Source organism: Xiphias gladius, chromosome 4, assembly GCF_016859285.1.
Source record: "Xiphias gladius isolate SHS-SW01 ecotype Sanya breed wild chromosome 4, ASM1685928v1, whole genome shotgun sequence".
NCBI lineage: Eukaryota > Metazoa > Chordata > Actinopteri > Istiophoriformes > Xiphiidae > Xiphias > Xiphias gladius.
In genome coordinates, this window is record NC_053403.1 from 21,862,791 (window position 1) to 21,883,547 (window position 20,757).

Genomic DNA, 20,757 nt, shown 5'->3' on the forward strand with positions numbered 1-20,757 from the left:
CTCATAGGTATGCATGTGAGTGACTGACGGACTTACAACTCAAATCAATCGTATTTAGCTGGGGTAGTTGACAGACACGAGGGAGATGACAGCCGCACAGAGCCACAACGGGCTGTGCAAACTCCTCGACTGGGTTGGTCTCCACGAATTATTTTCTTCACATTAAACACATTGATTCCATTGGCCACTCTGCCATGCCCTCTACATTATCTCTGTCTGCTTCTGGTATAGGCTCCACCCACTTCTGGGTTAATCCACATACACATACTTTTCTGAACTAAACAGATGCAACACAGATAATAACTTTGTGTTATACCCCTACCCCTATGGCCGGCGACTTAGTCAGCAGAAAATGATAAACTGACAGTTACTAGCTGATGAAAACAGTGGAGCATGTAGCAATTAAAAAGGTTTAGATATTCCCCTTAGGAGTTGCTGGAGATGAAAACAGAGCTTCAAGGAGAGTCAGTATTGTATTGGAATTACATTTGTCAGGTTGACATAAACATGACTCCAGTCAATACTGTTGCATTGCCCCAAACTATCCAAAAAAAGGAATAAATGAGAGTTAAATTTTGATTTGGGATTAGCATTAGGAATTGAAATTAGCCTAGTCGAGGTTAATTTTTGAGAGTACAGCACTGAACTCTGAAAATGAAGCATTACCATTGTCATTCCAGGTAGTTTTTATTTCTACTACACCTGGTTACTGTTATACACTCACAGAACCTTTTCAGAGAATAATAAAGAGCTTAAATTGCTGACATAAGGCCATCAAAAAGGAAAGGTTTATAGCTCCTTCCATTGTAAGTTTGGAGAAGACAGAAAATTAACTCATCTCTAAAGAGCACTTACACCTTCACAGCCTCTGGCAAAGACTCCAGTGACACAGAAGTAAGTAAGCAAGTAAGTAAAGCTTTATTTATATAGCACTTTATAAACACAGTTACCAAGTGCTTCACACATATAAAAACATAAAAAATATAAATAAATAAACAAATTAAATAATAATATGCAATATAAAACACAGCACAGTGAGAGACAGACCAAACTAAAACAAACCCAAAAAAAATGAGTTTTTAGAAGAATCAGCCCTTATTGCCATTTGTACTGTGGTAAATGGTCTGTGCTTATATAGCACTTTTCTAGTCATATTGACCACTCAAAGCACTTTACACTACTGCCACATTTACTCATTCACACACACATTCATATAGCACTCTTTTCTATACATGCACGTTCTACACACAAACACTCACACACCGATGATATATCGGGGGCAATTTGGGGTTCAGTATCTTGCCCCAAGATGCGCGGACTCGAGGAGCCAGGGATCAAACCACTGACCTTCCGGTTAGTCAAAGACCCGCTCTACCTTCTGAGCCACAGCCGCTACGCCAGTAGGAACCTGTTTGGGTTTGTTGTGTTATAAAGATAAGACAAACCAGATTAGTTGACGACACACTTCAGTGGTTGCTAGCAAGGACGCAACAACAACGACAGCACGAATGGACTAAAGCATAATGGGAGACTACTGACTTTACAAAAGGTGTATGTCCACTAAACATCCAATGGATGGTACTGTAATAACACACATGACATCTCCCTTTTTTAAGTAAACAAAAATTTTCTTGTAATAACAAATTGTGACTTAACCAAAGACATGATTAAAAAAATGTAAACATGACCTGGATCTGAGAAGCCATTGAACAGCCCTTCTTAGGGTATACAAACAAATTTAAACATGACGTGCTTCTGAAAAAGCAATTGAGCAGCCATTCTTCTCTTCCCATCACCCTATTGTCCTTTGTTTTTTTTTAACCCTCAAAGCAGTCCATCACTGAACATTAGAGACAGTTAAAAATCTGCTTTTCTTTCTTTCTTTTTCATTTTCCCCAGCAACACAGACTCTGTATTTAATTGTCCATATGAATTTACAGGTTCAGTCTGTTGGGAGACTGAAAGCTGAAAGTTACTGTATTCAGATCGAACCCCTTCTGAACCTACCATCGGCTGGGCCACGCATAGATCCACACAATTGTGATGATATAAGGAGCCCTCGTCCTCGATCGGATATGATCATGGACCTTCCACAGACATACTCCCCATCACCAGATGCCTGTCCTGTCACCTATCAGTGGCTTCAATCGAAATTCTTCTCTCACAGCAAGCTCAGGTAAGTCCTTAGAACTCCTGTCGTAGATGAGTTTAGAAACTTTTTTTTTCTTTACCGCAATTTGCCAACTACATCCATAATGACTCATGGCTCAAGAAGTGCATGAGCCACCAGCTGGGCTGACTTTAGAAGCTTGACATCAGTCGTTGGGTAGGGCTGCTTACCATACCCTCTTTTAGGTTGTTCTGCCATAGTAAGATTGCCTTCCAGTCATCCTTGCAGTCCTGCAGTACTTTCTTGTATAGGTTCTTAGCGATTTTGACAGCTGTTTCTGCCTTGCCGTTGGCCTTGGGATGCCTTGGTGAGGAAGTGATGTTTTCAATCTCCCACTACAGAACAAACTGGCAGAACTCAGCACAGGCAAACTGGGGTCCTTTGTCTGAGATTATCCTGTCAGGTTGATCATACGGAGCAAATTGAGCCTTACATTGTTTTATTGTCGTCTCCGCGGTGAGGTCTGACAGAACATTAGTCTCCCAAAAATCTAAGAAGTGATCAACTAGCATCAGAAAGTCTCTATCACTATGCTGGAAAAGATCGTAATCATAACCTGCCAGGGCCATGTGGAGATTTCATGGCTCATCATTGCCCATTTTTGTTGCTCAATAGCATACTTGTTTCATGTAGTGCACTTACTGACAAAGTCCTTTTTTGCTCTCCAGGCCAGTATATTGTTTTTCATGCTTGTCTATAGCAGCCCTTACCACCAATGTGACTCTAGCATACTCTGGTAAGCATCTCAAAATGCAATGACTTACTTTAAGTAGTAAAGAGTACTCTTTGTCCTCTAATTCTTAACACTTAGCTCCTCTTTGATAGGCCAGCACTCTCTGACTGCCTGCTTTGTTTCATCCTTGTCAACAGGCCAACCCTGCAGGATAGTAGTCTTCATGGCCTGCAGTTGTCTGTCACTGTCTGTGTGTTACTGTATCTGTAGCAGTCTCTTGTCTGTGACATTAGGATAGTCAGCCATATTTATGTGCTCAATTGCCTGCTGCTCGTCCACCATATTGCATGCTTTGCATGCATAGAGCCGGGGTGGGCAATGGAAGTGACAGCGCTGCTCAGTATATCACTCACAAAAATTTCTGGTCCTGGTTTGTAGATGACTCACAGGTTGTAATTTTGGAGAGCCAGAAGTATCGCAGCACAGACGTCGTTGTCACAAGCTGTTTGATCTCCCTGACAGCGGCATTGTGCTTTGGCAGCCAGTGCCAAAGTGTGTCCCTGTCCATGAGACTCCTTAAAGGCTTGCATATTTCTGAGAGCCGTGGGACACACTTGGCCAGGTAAGTAACGAACCCGATGAGTCTTCACACGCCCTTGATGTCAGAAAGAGCTAGCATGTTCAAAACAGCTTTGAGTTTTTCTGGGTCAGCTTTGAGACCTGCAGCTGACAGGATGTGACCATTGAAATGTACCTCAGACACTTTAAAATGAAGCATCTTGACACTGAGCCACAGTTTGACTTTTTGACAGCTGTGATGAAGGGCTACCAGCCCAGCATCACGGTCTTTGCCTACCTTTTCTTTGCTGTCACCAGAGCCTATGACAAGAATGTTGTGAGCTATAGGCTCCACCCCCTCAAGCCCTTCCAACACCTCATGCTGTTTTCCACTGGTAAGACTCTGAAGCTACTAACATGCCAAATAGCATTTTCAACCACCTGTTCCGGCCCCAAGGGCTCCAAAAGGCGGTCATGAGGCTGCTGGACTCATCCAGCTTGCAGCTTGAAGCAAAGCCTCTCTTGCATCAATCAGTAATCTGTCATCAATCAATCAATCAATCATCAATCTGTAAACATATGCACAGCTTTTTCGGTCTTTTGACTATGACCATATTGCTGATCCTGTCTGTGGGTTCACTGACTGTGAGGTGACGCTCCGCTTCATCTTTGTCAAGCTGAACCTTCACAGCTTCCTTCATGGCCACCGGGATGTTGCGTGGTGCACACATCTGTGTGTGCCCTTATTAGCAATGCCATAACTATGTTGTCCCTGATTAGTTAATCTCTTTAAAGCTCCATATATATAGCGCTCTAAAGAATTGTTCCAATGAGTCCACTATGACAGTCAGGTCTGCTTGCTCCTTGTTTCTCAGATTCAAATTGTGTTTGTAGACGTGTCAACACTCCGCTCAAATTGCACTCTTCAGAGTCGCCGCCCAGACGTCCCCAGGCTTGTCCACCAGCCCTGTTTCTAGGCATAATCTGCGTATTCCACCCAGGAGATTTCCCAACTCGCACTCAGATCGCCACTGAGGTTCATCAGAGCTGGTGAGGGTATGATTATGTCCATAGCTGTTCACTGCTTCTGCAGCTGACAACAGACTTTCGAGTTTGCTGGTCAGGACACAATGACCTCAACAGGACAAGTGACCCAAAGCATGCTGGGAGACTATTGACCTTACAAAAGGTGTGCTAGCACTAAACATCCAATAGGTGGTACTGTAATACCACCCATAACAGAACTCTCTCTTGCATTAATGCAACAGGAAAGAAAATGTTTAAGTGATTCTATCAGAGCAGTTAGTATATTTAGCACTGAATGAAGTAAATGATCGACCTACTGCTTAACAGTGGTGGCTCTGGTATTGGCCATTTGCTAATTTCCCATTAGGGCCACTGGTACTCCATCTGGTACCCAGAGAGATAAGGGCAGTGTGCCATCTGATAATAGTACAAGTTGAGACTCCTCTCTACTTTACTCAAAACCAGTATTGTGCTAAAAAAATAAGGTCTTGACAGTGTATGTCTTTGTAGAAGCTTATGTTTTGCTGGAGCACCAAAACCAACTTGCTGTTTTGCATAAAAATGTCATAATATTTTTGTTATGTACCCATTAATTTTTGGAAATTATAGAAATATTTAGATTGTTTTTTTGAGTCATGAAAACAACAAGCATATGTAAAAGACAGCAACAGGTAAGGGGATACATACAACATTGTTTCAATATATAATACAATACAATACTTTCATATCTTACTTTGTAAGATATGAAATTACTTAAAATATGAAATGCACTACTGTAGAAACAAAAGAATGATTTTTATGTGATTATAAGTACGTTTCCACTTCAGCCTGCAGTGTATTCTGTCTCATGTTTTTGATAAACGAGTTGTAATTAAAAAGCATGTTTTCAAATTTCAATGTTCAGTGTTGTTCAATGTTCAATGTTCAGTTTGTCCTTGGGAATCTTTTTCGTTATAGAATGCCTTAAAGTGACGTAATTTGAAGGTTCATGTTTTGGGATATTATGTTCTATGACTAATTCATTAAAGGTTTTAAAATAGTTAATAGAGAATAGGTGATGGAGCATAGTTAGGTAATTCTCTTTCCATTTATTTCATTTTATTACCTTGTTTACTGTTACATTTAAGTAACTGTATTAATTCAAAATATATTTGTATATTATTTTAGGATGTTAAATGGAGCTTAAATTGTGCTTTGCATGATTTCCTTTGGAAATGTTTTCAAAAAGATAAACTTTTCAAGTCAATATTTAATCCATGTAATATGGGAATTTCAATGTGTTTTCAGTCGTTGCTCACAGAGATATCAGATAGCTCACATGCTGAAAGCCTGTGAGCTAATAGTCGTTGGGTAGTCGTAGTTTTGTTGACTAAAAATGATTAAGTATGTACACCTTGCTTTTTTCACCTTGCCATATGAAGTTGGAAATTATTTTATGCAATGCTTCGAACCAGGTTGTTAGTATGAGGAAAGGTAGCATCCGTAAAACGTAATAGACAGCAGAGAGAATATTCATTTTTACTTAATGCACTTGACCCCACAGAGATATTGGAAGATTTGACCATCAGCATGAAAGGCCATTGAAATGCTTTTTCAGCATCTAATGAACACAGTGTTGCAGGATGAGGGCAATGTTTTGCATATTGAATGATATTAAATAATTTCGTTGTGTTGACAAATGACTGCCAGTTTAATTTAACAAGTGAACAGTTAAATAAATTAGATAAATCCTCACTAAACCCTTGGTAGAACTCTGCACTGAACCCATCAGGCCCTGGAGAAAATAAGTTTTTAGAAAATCAGTTAATGTTGTTTATTTGTAATAGAGTTATTGGCTGTTCACACCAAACCAAATACATTCCCCACCCCTTCTTTTTTTTAATGTTGCAAGTTTCTGTGTTTAAATGTGTTTCTTGGAGAAAAACAATATCTGGTGGGGTTTTTTTTAAATCTTTTGAATGGGAATTTTACCACATTTCACCTGACTGTTAATACCAGTCACATTCCAAGATAGTTCTTGTTATTCATTACAAATTAGGTGTTAATGTGGAATTCGTCAAATAAGTCTTGTCATCTTGTCATTGTCAGATGCAGGAAAAATGCAATTTGCTGTAAGGGTAGCATAATATTCTTGAAATTGTAGAGGGTTTATTGTTCTTTTCCTCAATTCCATCATGATTGGGGGGAGCAGCTTCAGTCTATTCAGGATGGTGGTATTGTATTGTCAGTGAAGAAGTTTGATCATTTTTTTTGTCTTTTCCCATGGTGGCCTGCTCCATTTTGATGTCACTGAACTTTGCCACAAAAAAAGACGCCTCTTTTTTCAGCTTTGGTCTATCCAATACAGTGAACTCTGGAGAAGTGAATAGCTTCCACCTCTTGTTCCTCAATCTTCAGGCTCTAAATGATCTGACTAGCCCTTCATCTAGTAAGTTTCTTTGCTTACTTCGGGAAGTCTGTGCAGTATGATATTTTCTTATTCTCTGCATATCGAATATATCATTTGCCATATTAATGTTCTCCACTTATAATTCTTTTGTCGATTGTTTAAGATTGTTAACCTTGGGCCTGAGCAATGCATTGTCTTCCTTTGAGACCTTGATCAGGGAATTGTTAAACTACAGCAATTGCTTAAACTTGTCAACATTCTCTGTAAATTTGTGGGATCCAGTATATTGCCCAAGGAAACTTTGACATGCGGACTGGAGGAGTCAGATAAGGTCGCTGGTTCTATCAGCGACCTTACGATTAGTGGACAACCCACTCTACATCCTGAGCCACAGCTGCCCCAATGGATTTGTCATCCGAGTATTTGAAGTATTGAGTGATAGGTGTGGGACTGACAGACTCATTGGTGTAGAGGATAAACAGGAAAGGGCTAAGGACACAACCCTGTAGGGTTGGTGATGATGCCAACTCTAACTGTTTGTGGTGTGTCGCTGAGAAAGCTGTGTGCTCAGTGGCTCAGAAGTGGGGGGACGTTGGGTTGGTGCAGTTTCCTGATCATCTAGTGGCGCTGGATAGTGTTAAAAGTGGAAAGTATTGCTTAAACTTGTCAACATTCTCTGTAAATTTGTGAAAGCTAGCTAGATTAAGGAGCTGCTCTTTCAAGATTGATATTGACATATTTTGGGGGGGTCCTTGGTTTTGTGAGAGTTTTATTTTCACTGGAGCTGAGCTTCTGTCTGCTGCCTTGTTATTGGGTTACTTGCCATTTTGTAGTAATATGCATAAATAAGGAACTCAAAATCTTCATTAGATTCTTCCAAAATTTGGCAGCCTGATAGGGAAATTAAGCTCAGAGTACTGCTGACAAGTTCACACCAACGACCATCATGTCGACCTGTCCTGTAGGTGCAAAATGTGACATTTTGGTCTTGTCCAGAGCTTGTTTACTGAAAACAACATCTGCTGTGACACTGATTGGTAAGAGGGGATGACAACATTTCTATCTGACTTAAAGCCTTGACTGTACTATACATCTCTCTGCCATGGTTTCTGTACAGATGTGGTTTGAAAGCTTTGTATCACGGCAAGGACTCTGTGACAGATGACAACACTACTGTAGTTACACAGAGTAGGCCAAACAAATTTTCAATCATATATACATACATACGATAGATAGATAGATTCTTTTTTGTCCTCTCTTTTAAATAAATGTGTTGCCACAGTCTGTACAGAGCTTCACATAAACACATAGGTTACATAAATAAGATATGCTGCCAACATAACTACATGCAAGGAAACATCCATACAGGATACATCCTCATTTATGCACAGATAATTATATACATAGTACCTTCACACATAATATTTACAGGACTGTTTTGTTGTAATGATGATATGGCAGAGGGGACACAACTCTTGCCCTATCTTACCCATTTCCAGGCCAGGGATCTGTATCTCAACCTAATAGAAGCAGTGTGAAGAAAGGTTGAGGGGGCTCCTGGGGTCCTGTGCAATAGTAAGTGCTTTGGCTTTGGTGTTGAGGTCTGAGAGGTTGGGGTTGGGGAGGCCAATAATTTTAGAGGCATTGTGTGATGCATATGAGATTGTTCCTATTGTAGGCAGTTAACATGTTAAAAAAAAAGTTAGAAAAAGAGTTTTCTGATGACAGAGAGTCTTTGTTTGCAGCGTTTGTGGATGTAAGTGGTGTTTTGATCACAGCTCAGTTTATTTTACAGGTTGAGTCATCTCAACAGTTTCATTATTGCTGTGGGTGGGGTTGTGGGTGGAGTTGTGGCTTTTCTGTGTGTGCTGAAAGTGTTAATGAAGAGTTCTTTTGTCTTTGTTCCACTAAGCTGCAGGTAATTGTTTATGCACCATTGTGGAGTTGTGAAATGGGAGATGGGGTCTTGATAGCCTAAAACAGTTATTGTCATTAAGGTTTGCAAGTATGGTAAATGGTAAATGGACTGCACCTAAATAGTGCTTTTCTAGTCTTATCAACCACTCAAAACGCTTTATACTACATGCCACACTCACCCATTCACATACACACTCACACATACTGATGTGTCAGCACTTTGGGATCAGATAAGGTCGCTGGTTCTATCAGCGACCTTACGATTAGTGGACAACCTACTCTACGTCCTGAGCCACAGCTGCCCCGTTGGATTTGTCATACGAGTTATTTGAAGTATTGAGTGATAGGTGTGGGACTGACAGACTCACTGGTGTAGAGGGTAAACAGGAAAGGGCTCAGGACACAACCCTGTAGGGTTGGTGATGATGCCAACTCTAACTGTTTGTGGTGTGTCGCTGAGAAAGCTGTGTGCCCAGTGGCTCAGAAGTGGGGGGACGTAGGGTTGGTGCATTTTCCTGATCTAGTGGCGCTGGATAGTGTTAAAAGTGGAAATTAAATCAATGAAGAGGAGTCTGGCAAAGTTGCTGGGTTATTCTAGGTGTTCTATGATGGAGTGAAGGAGGCATCCCACAGCATCCTCAGTCCCCCTTTTGGCATCATCGGCGACCTGATGGGAGTGTGGTCTGATAATTGGAGGGATGAGGTAAGTGCAACTGGCCAATGGTCGTTTAGTTCTGAGGGGTGGGGTTTCTTGGTATGATGATGGATGTTTTCCATAGGGGTGGCGCTGAAGGTTTAATGTCGACATAATCTTGTGTTGTGGCAGCTCGTGTAGAGGGAAAATTTTACTGCGCATACTGACCAGATCTGCTATGGCTACTATATAATGCAGCAGGCCCGCAAATATGCATAAGTTGCCAATATAAATACCGTTAAGAACTGTTCAGAAACATACTTTCAAATAAGTCACAGGGTCAGAAATTTTGATGTCTTTAAGTCCTGTCTCAGAGCACATTTCAGCCTCAAGGTGCCTCAATGTATCTGTTTCATCTGGGCTGAAGGGGCACGGCATCATTCATGTGCTGTCATACATTTACTGTTGCTTGTATTTTACATAAATTTTCAATATTGTACCACTCTGATGCTCATTATGCCAGTCAATTACAAGGCATAATTGTTTACTTACCCATCTAACACGAAATAACTATTTAGAGAGAGAAAAATCATGACATCCAACAACTCCAAAGCTATTTTATCTTGTGCATTTAACATGATTAGAAATAGAAAATACACACTGTGGCTTTACAAGTTAACTGAGAAAGTGGAGGGTTTTCTTCACAAACAACGGCACAGCACAATTTCTTTCTTTATAGTTAGGTTGCTGCTTTGCAAACTGTCATATAACTGAACAAAACCCATGTAATTTTTGGATGTATTGTTGACTACCTTCCTAGCTAGCAAGCTGATAGATAAGGTTGATGAAGGGCACACATTTGCCAAAGGCAACTGTTTTCCCTTACTTCCAGTCCTACAGCTAAGCTAAGCTACATATCCTTAGCCAATCTCTCTACTGAAAGGATCAAGATGAAAACGATGTTGACTTTCTCATTAAACGTCTGGTAGGACAGCAAAATGATGAAATAAAAAAAATCACAGGAGCCATTTATCTTTGTTGCTTTAATGAGACAAGTGACTCATTTCAGATCAATGGCAAATTTCACTGTCATTTTAGTTTAACCTCAGCTACCGTTATCACACGGACAGAGAACACAGACCATGGATATTTTAAGAATATCAAAATGTCCAGACAGATGCATTTGCACCTTTTCAATGCCTGACGAGAATGTGTCTCAGACCACCTCTGGAGATGGTTTGAAGTATCGGATTTCAGTCTGTCTTGAATGCTCCTTGCATGCATTTAGACTTAGCTTTTTTGAGATCGGATAGCTTTCTGATCTACCCAAGATGCATGAAGTGACCAAATAAACTTGGCTTTTATAGGTTGTCGATCTCTCAAAAAGGAAATGAGCTCAATTCTGTCAGCTGGATGATGTCCGATTGAGATATTTTGTTAAAAATTTAGAATATGAAAATGTAATATAATTAAGTAAATTATTTATTTAATGAAAGTCCTTCTTAAATACTAGATTATGTGTGCGTGTGTTTCCTGACAGACAAAAGGAAAATTGATATTCTTTATGCCTCCAGACACTATTTAGATTAAAGACTTGGGTTAGGTTTAAAGTTAGATTTAGGAATTACAGAAAGAATGTAGTCAATAAAAGCCCTTAAAAGTATAGACTTAAAAGTGTGTGTGAGCTATGCCCGTGTGAGTATACAGTGGCGTCATGGGTGTGCTGGGAAAGAAATTCAGCACTGGATTCTCATGCATACCCCGAATGATAGGCACACAGAGCAGGCTGGTAAAGAGACAGACAGGGTTGGTAAAAATATTATGGATTTTTAGATTTTCATCACTGGCCCACTGGCAGCAGCCTACTGAGAGTGTCCCAGCATGCCAGTGGCCAGTATACCACTGAGTGGCTTGGTTACACACAGATACTGTGCTATATGTGGGAGTGCAAAATACCAAAGATATGTTCCTCTCATTGACACTGAGGTGAGAAAGTTAGTTGGCGAAGGTCGATGCGAGGAATACTGTTACTCTCATACTATGTCTGAGGAGGTGTTTGCCTTGGCCATTAACTCAGAAACAGCTTTAGACATAAAGTCTGCAATGCTCAAGACATAATGTATTACAGAATAAAAATAACATAAAATGTTTTATTAGAAAATCCCAAAGTCCAGGAATCTTATTTCCTTTAAAGTTGTACTTATCAGTATTTTTTATATTAACATTTGGTCAAATGACTATGTGTAATATAAAAGGTGTCTCTCATAATGAAGAGCCCACCAAGAATTATCATCTGACTCTGTGGTTCCCCTCAGGTCTTATGAGTTCTTTTTAGCACTGCTGAGCCCATTCACCCATTCAACTCAAAATAGGCAACATTAAATACGCAGATATCAACATAGCCCCCAATCTGTCAGAGTCATATAATTTAAATTTCTTACCACGAATCAGAACTATAGAAGATGACCTAAACAACTGATGAACTTACCTCTTTCACTATCAGACAGAATGGCAGCAATAAAAATGATACCTCTACCCAAAATCAACTACGTTTTCAGTTAGACCCTCCAAGTCACCCTCTACTTGGTTCAAATCTCAAAACTTCAGCATCAGAAAATTTTACTGGAAAAGTAAACCACCCCAAATGAAACTAACAACTTTGCAAAAATCCAAAGTGCAAGGAGACTTAGAAGCATCAAACATTTATCTATACTTTTAAGCCAATCAACTATAACTTCTAAAGAAATGGATAAATCCTAAACCACTAAATGCATTCTGGACAGGCAGCGAGCAGGTGCTATGCAAGGAATTCCTCACTTCAGATCTCCCATTTATTAGCCCTGCCAATTAGAAACATCAAAGTGTTTGAACATAACTATTGCAACAACTCTTACAGCTTGGTGGAAAGCACTTCAAATTACAAATTCTGAATTTTTACCATTTCACAATCCCTCCACACACGTATTTGGAATAATCCTGACCTCTTATAAAAAACAAAAACACAGTAAACAACATTTTTTGGAAAGAAGACGGTATCACCCACCTGGAGCAAATATTTCATGATAACAAACCTACCACATTCAAGCATCTGATCCAGAGGTTCAGCACTAAACAGTATCGAATACCTAAAGTTTAAAATAATTCAAATTACCAAATTCTTACGTTACCAATATTATAAAACACGTGGTAAGGAGTACGAGGTGAAGTCTGTGCAAATGAAAACAATTAGTTGTGATTTTTCCCAGACTGTTTCTGTTTTGTAGTATATTAAAAAATATTAATTAGACAAAAAGCAAACATAACACTAAACTAGGTGGTGGAGTAGTAAATCACTTCTGGTTCACCTGCGCCAGTAAACTAGAGCTGAAAAGACAATAAATGTTTACATTGCAATGTAACTTGTATTAATGCAAAAGAATAAAATTCTTGCTGCACATGGCTGTAAAATAATTTGTCATATAAGAACCCCCTTAAAAGTAGAAAAGAATTAAACATAAAAAGGAAATAGTATGACAAAATAATCCATCTTATCCTTAGAATAACATTCATATTGGACAATTCAGCACCTCACAATTTACATCTAGTGCCAATGTAGGAAGGACTTTGCCTATTTTGTGGTGAGGCAGAAAGCTAGGATGTGGTAAATGGGTTTGTAGCACAGCTGACCTTCATGCAGAATGGAGTTTTCATCCTGTCACAGACCTGAAATTAACATTCACCTCATTTATTTTTTGTTTTTTACCATAATTGCCATCCTTTCCTAACCTTAACGCTGCTCTAACCAATATTTTTCTTTTAACAATGGATCAAATTACTGCATGTAATGTGAAATGAGTCGCTTGTAGTGACAAACCTATCACCCAGCTCTGCAGTAATGAAAACTGTTTTAGCATCTTTCAGCTCATTGTTTTGTTTTATGGCCCGCAAGTCTTACCTTTTGGTTCTCCTTCACCGCTCTAATCGGCATCATTGGTCTTACAAGTTTTAGTTGACTTTTAAATTGATTTACCTTAATCAGGTTGCCTAAAACAGAACAAAACAATGCTACTGTTGCTCCTTGTCAATTTGGATGTGTGAATAAAAAAATGTTTACTGTCGGAGAAGTCGTTTTGTTGCTCAAATTAAACACAAATGGGTTATTGTAACGCCCTTCTCCTCTGCGTGTTCAAAATGAAGTTGACAGGAGAGCTGATGAATCCTCAAATATATTTATTTAAAAGCATAAATGATGGTTACAGAGCTCTGGGCTGTCGTCTATCCCTAGCGCCAACAAGGTTCGGTCAGTTCACGAAGTCCGACTGACTCTCCCTTGCCCAGGATATATAAGCGTACAATTATTTCTGAGACGCAAATGAGTTGCTCAGACGTGGCTTCCTCAGTTGTTTCTCTGTTTCCTGTCTTCTCGCTCAGGTCTGTGGAGTAAGCACATATCTTTGCACAAACACACACACACACACTCAACCGCACTCAGCAACACCTCCTTTTGTCTGTTCAGAGCACACAGCAACCGGAGGTTAGACAAAACATGTAGCTTAGCAACCCGTTTCCAGCAAGCGGTCACATTTTCCGAATTTAGACATCTGCTCTTCTGCAAAAGAGAATAGGTGAGGCAGTCAGCAAATTTCCAATATATACAAACATTTTGTTCCATTAGTATTTGTTATAATCCAACATTACCAACATGTTCATCATATCATCTCCATAAAGTTGATAAAATGTCAGTATGTTTACAGCTTCCTGTGATTCCCCCAAGTGGACTAAAAATCAATAGATACAAGGTCAGCCCAAGTGCTTTGATTGCCTAAGCCTATTTTCCATAACCACAATTTTTTTCTCTTACCTTAATCATGCCATAGCTGTCATTAAAAAAATATTGTAGGAAGAAAGAACCCATAAAACCATTGGCACTGACTGTAAAAAAAATGAAATAAAAAATAATAATGGGTTTTGCAGAATCATCTAATAGTGTTTTTGTTTGGTTGTAGGATTGAAAACTCTCCCCTGGTTTAACTCACTTTCCACCCACACATTTGAGGGTTCTGTAAGTGCATTTTCTAGCATGTACTTGACCTCCGAATCTAGGTGCTCCTGTTTTCAGGGGAAACATGGTAGAACTGCTGCCAGATGGGCACAGCATCCCCCACATCAATGTCATGTTCAACAACAAGAGTGGGATATGACAGGATTAGACAGCGCAGTTCAATCCCCCTGGACTCTGACACATGTCCTAGCAACAAGTCAAGTTTGCCAAGAGCCTCTGAATTTTTTAAACAACCTTGTTTCATACCATCAGATGCCTCCAGCCTCTAAATTTTTATCTGAATCCTATTATTATCAATTTTAGTCCTTGGTACAGATAAAGTAATTATAGTAGTTGATTTCAATAATCATGTGGACATTTATAATGATAGCCTTAGCAGTGCATTTATGTCATTATTAGACACAATTATCTTAGCTCAGAGTATAAATAAACACACTCACTGTTTTAACCACACCCTTGACCTTGTTTCGATTTATGGCATTGAAATTGAACATTTAATAGTCTTTCCCCATAATCCTCTTTTATCGGACCATTATTTGGTAATTTCTGAACTCCTATAGCTGGACAACACACCATTAGATGTCTATCTGATAGTGCTGTAGCTAAATTTAAGGAAGTGATTCCATCAACACTTAATTCACTACCATATCACAATATAACAGAAAACTCTTATGCTAACTTTAGTCCCTCCCAAATTGATCATCTTGTTGGTAGTGTTGCAGGCTCAATGAGAATGACACTCAACTCTATTGCCCCTCTAAGAAAGAAGATAATAAAACAAAGGAGGTCAGCGCCATTGTTTAACTCCCAAACCCGCATATTAAAGCAAACCCCAAGAAAACTTGAAAGGATATGGTATTCTCACAAACTGGAAGAATCCCACTTAGCCTGGCATGATAGTTTTAAAACATATAGGAAGCCCTTCTGTAAAGCCAGAGCAGCCCATTACTCATCTGTAATGGAGGAAAATAAAAACAACCCTAGGTTTCTTTTCAGCACTGTAGCCAAGCTGACATGCCAAGAGTCATAGCTCCATTGATCCATGTATTCCTACAGCTCTCAGTAGTGACAATTTCATGAGCTTCTTTAATGATAAAATTCAAACTATTAGAGACAAAATTAACCACCTCCTGTCCTCAACCAGCACCGATTTATCTTCAAACACAGGAACCTTAGAAACAGCTGTAAAACCTGATACATACTTAGACAGTTTTTCTCGCATTGACCTTCGCCATCTAACTTAAACAATGTCTTCATTTAAACCATCAACCTGTCTCTTAGTACCCTCAACTAGGCTGCTTAAGGAAGTTTTGCCCTTAGGTAGTACCTCTTTATTAGGAGTAATCAAAAGGTCTTTATTAACAGGCTATGTACTGCAGTCCTTTAAATGAGCTGTAATTAAACCTCTTCTTAAAAAGCCTACTCATGATCCAGATGTTTTAGCCAACTATAGACGCATATCTAACCTTCCCTTTGTCTATAAACTCATTGAGAAAGCTGTTGCCAACCAGTTATGTGACTTTTTAAATAATAATACTTTATTTGAGGATTTTCAGTCAGGATTTAGGGTGCATCATAGCACAGAGACAGCACTGGTGAAGGTTACAAATGACCTTCTAATTGCATCAGACAAAGGACTTGTCTGTACTTTTCTTGTTAGATCTTAGTGCTGCATTTGAAACTACTGACCATCACATCCTACTACAGAGACTGGAACATTTAATTGGCATTAAAGGAATCGCTCTAAGCTGGTTTAAGTCCTATTCATCAGATCGATTTCAGTTTGTGCACGTTGACGATAAATCCTCCACATTCTTAAAAGTTAGTCATGGAGTTTCATGACATTCTGTGCTTGGAACAGTTGGACCACGCTCATTATTATTATACATCTTTATGTGGTACCTGTATTGGGCTATTTTCTCTTTCCTCCCTCCTGCACCCCCTGTCTCTCTCTCTCTCTCTCTCTCTCTCTCTCTCTTACTCTGTCTCTCTCTTGTTCTCTCTCACTCTCTTTCAACCCAGCCGGTCGAGGCAGACAGCTGCCCACCATGAGCCGGTTTCCACCTTTTAAAAGGAAGTTTTTCCTTGCTGCTCATGGGGGAATGTTGGGCCTCTATAAATTTAACTATTAAGAGTATGGTCTATACCTGTTCTATATGAAAAGTGCCCTGAGATTACCTCTGTTATGATTTGGTGCTATATAAATAAAATCGAATTGAATTGAATTGAACCTCTGTTTCAGTCCCTGAAGGACAAAGACGAGAAAAGTAAGCTTTTAACAGGTTTATATGACACAACTGAGTAGACTTCTTCCTATCTGGGGTGGAAATTATATAATTCTGGTCTTTTACTTTCCGTATCACAGAGTAGGGTCCCAAAAATGTAACCAAAGGTAAAACAACTAACACTTGATCAACAGAGCTAAAAGCACATTTTTTCAGCTCGTCGGTCATACAGGCATTTCATCTTCTTTTGAGAAACATCCAATTTTTCCCTGGCCATTCAACCAGCTTCAAAGAGACAACATGTAAAGCCATTAACATAACCCAACAAGTTGACCTGGGAGTAAGAAAGCTCCAAGTCCTCCTGTAATACTGCGAGTGGACTTCGAACACGGTGACCAAAACCAACTCATTTGGACTGAAACCGCTTCTGGAGTGGAATACCTCCCTGGCAGCCAGCAACAACCAACTCAGTGCAGTAGGACCTCAACGGGGATTTTTAGGTTTGATTAAACGTTCAAGCACACCCTGGCTTTGTGCATAGTAAGCACTAGAGGTGGCATGTTTGTGCCCTCATCAGTTTGAATAACTTTAGAAATTCCAAAGACAATAATAAACTGACTCAAAGTCTTCACCACAGATTTAAAAGTTATATTCCTCAAAGGATATGCTGCTGGATATTGGGTTAACTGGCACACCACTGTCAGCAGGTAGGAACTCCCAGCCTTAGACTTGGGCAGAGGGCTGAAACAGGTGATCAAGAGATGTTCAAAAAGGGAAGAAACTGCAGGAATAGGAAATAAATGAGCCAGTTTGATGTTTTGGTTAGATTTACCAGCTAACTGACGTGTGACAAATGAAATATCCTGAAATATCCTTTGTCAATCACAGCTATTAGAAATACTGCAGCATTGTTTTATGTCACTCCCAGGTCACCTGCAACATAACGTGGACAGTCTACAAAATTTGGTGTCTAACTTTAACTGGCCTAACAATTTGAAATATTGCCTCACCTCTAAAATTTTCAACAGATACTCTTGTAAGAAATACCAATGGGCTACACTGGTCATCTTGTGGATGGGATATACCTGACTCAGGAGCTCCTTTGAGGAAGGCTCTTCTTGCTGCTGATTCAGCAAATCACTGCGAGAGACAGACAAAATAAAGTAGGCAATGGAATAACAACCTCCCCTGAATCAACTGTGGCTTCCTCGACCATCTTTGTCTTACTAATCTGGGCCTGGGTCACTGCACAGGCTGGAAATACCTCTGGAAAATTCTGGTCATGGTCACAAAGTATTTTCACCATTGAATTGGAGGAAACCACCAGCGAAGGAGGTATGTCTGGCCACACTCTTTTTCGGCCAGATCATTCCCCAAGATAACTGGCACTCCTAGTCACTCCTAACAGTCAAAAAGGGATGCATGGAAACCTCCCCCCGAACCAAGTCAGAGAACAAAACCAGACTATGCAAAGGTACAGACAACAATTTCATCCCTATTCCCCTAAACAGTGCGAATCTCTCGGTATCTGTCTCTGAGGAAAAAGAAAGAACAGACTCAAGTATATAAGGCACCCATGTCTCTCAGAATTCTGGTCCTATCCAGGAAGTGACACATAACCCTCAGTTGCATAAGGTGCATAACCTGGATCAAATTCTTCTTAACTAAGGATGGGCTGAGACTGCAATTCAGGATGATCTGGGCTTACATCGGGGACTGCTGCAACAGCAGGTGTTACTTCAGTATAAAGTTTAACAGCAGCTATAGCATCTTCTCTACTAGACTGATGAACCAAGGCAGCCAGAGCAACAGGTTTAGGACCCCTACTACTTGATTTAGACTTGTTTTTTACTTTAAGTGCTGGGTTTTAATTTTTCCAGTGACCTTTTTCCCAAACCAAAGTTACAGGTTTGACTTTAATCACCTTTTCCCCACCAAACAGGCGAGGGCTGAACTCTCCACATCTCCAAACACCTTTGCCTGATGATCACTAGAAAGATAATCTCTGAGTCCCAAAGTCATTCCTTCCCCCTGAGGTTAACATATGAGTTAAGGTATGTTCATCTTCTAACACAGCAGTGTCAACTACCTTTTCTACCTGATGGTCATTACGTTGAGTGGCAACATGCTAGGGGAGAATATGTTTGAAGTGTTCTAGAAGAAGCTAGAACACTTCAAAGTTCATACAGTTTATCAAAAATACAGACTGCAAATGTACAAAGCTATGCATTGTTGTCAAAAGACCTGCTACCATCTGTAACCACTGCTGAGCCATATGAGGGTCTGAAAGCAAAGAATGCAGTCCGGAGGTGTTTCTACAGCCGTCAAAAGCACAAGTCTGAACCTTTGCGCCAAAATTGAAAAATACTAAGTAGAGGGTTAGCAAAGAATAGTGTGAATTCCTTTGAATGATAAGTCTCAATCAGTATTTATTTGAAATACAGTGCAGTTTCACAGACTGCCACTCAAGGACGGGTGCAGGGGAAGGTGGGCCTCCCACCTCTGATTAGAGGGAGTTAACATTCTTTTTTTGCACATAAATTTCATGACATAAAATAGTTCCAAACGTTTGAATCTGTGTCATCATTGGCCTTGCAAGGTACAGGATGATTTAAAACAGTAGATGCCGTGTTGAGCCATTTTCAACCTTTGAAATGCCATTTTTTTTGTTTGTTTCAGCAACCTTTTTCATCATTTATGCAGCAGTTTCCTTAAGATTTCAGCTTCCAAGTTCTGCTTCTACATTTCAGCTATTGACTATAATAGGCCTTTTATCAGCATTGCTTCAGCAGTTTCCTTCAACTTTCAGCATTCACATGCATTTTCTTAAGGAAATGCATTTTCTTCTTTAGTGATTGCTGCTAATGCTCTTTATTATTAATTTCCATCCTTTTGATTAGCTACTAGTCCTACACAATTGCAGTTAGAAACAAGGTTCCAACGCTAAAATGTTAAGCATGTACTATTAATTTTGATGCAGATACATGTTACAGTAGATTTTATGTGAATTTTTTTTTAACCTTGGTGAACAACTTCCCCATGTTTCAGTTCTTCACATATTCGAAAATGGTAGCGATGACGCCAAAATGTAGTGAGAAATGAGCTAACAAATATTGCAAAATGTTTTGGCTAATATTTGTCTATGATTTCAGTGGATGAAACTGAAGAGACTGATTTAGGCCACGCTCAGTTGCATCATAAAATTTTTTCTGACATTTTGAAATTTTTGCTAGACATTCTTTTGTCTTCCTATCCTACATCCTTCATCCAAACTCCACCAAACTTGGTAAATACCATGTTTTGAACAGCCCTTGCAATCTGCCCACATTTGATTTGAGATATCATGTATTGTTTTTCCATGGTTGGCTTACAAACTTTTTTGGGTATGGTCATTCAATTCAACCTGCTATAACTATTGAATGCTTCATCCAATTGTAACCAAATTTGGCTCAAGGGTACAGACTGACCCCACAAATAACACTCCCTAGTCTCATGCTGTTTTGCAACTAGGGGGTGCTATGTTAACAAAAAAACAAAACAAAAATTGCTTAATACAAATCGCTATTACTCCCAGATAGTAATGGTTAAAAACATGGTTCCACTTTTAAAATGTCAAGAATGACTAACATGAAGATATTAGCTATTGTTGATATCACTAAAAATTAATGAGTTATTATTTTTTTAATGAGGACTGCATACAATCACTAATATTTCAAAAACTGTAAAGGCTACAAAAATGAAACATGACAAATGGCTGACAACTGGTGAAATGCTTCACATAGTCAAAGTTTGTTGAAATAGCACCACTGTGTGGCCAGTTATTGATGTTTTATTTGACTTTTATACCTATATTATTCTTATGTTTATGTGCCTTGTTTTAACTACAAGAACACATCAATCATCAGAAGCAATAGCAGCAGATGCAGCAGATGTAGCAATCACATGCTTTTTTTTCAGGAAATGCAGATTCTCTAGTTATTGTATGATCGCTGCCACTACACCATTCACGGTATAGTTATCTTTGCTCTTTATTGCTTATTCTTACTGTAATAACAGCAGGATCAGGTGAATACAAGGGAATTTTGCAGGATGGATAAATAACATAACGACACTTAGAGCAGGAT

The 20,757-nt window shown here is 39.4% G+C and overlaps 1 pseudogene; it reads left to right on the forward strand.

The window, feature by feature from the left end:
* The first annotated feature begins 1,309 nt into the window (after window positions 1–1,309).
* LOC120789365 lies at window positions 1,310–16,250 on the forward strand (annotated as a pseudogene).
* Window positions 16,251–20,757: the final 4,507 nt, after the last annotated feature.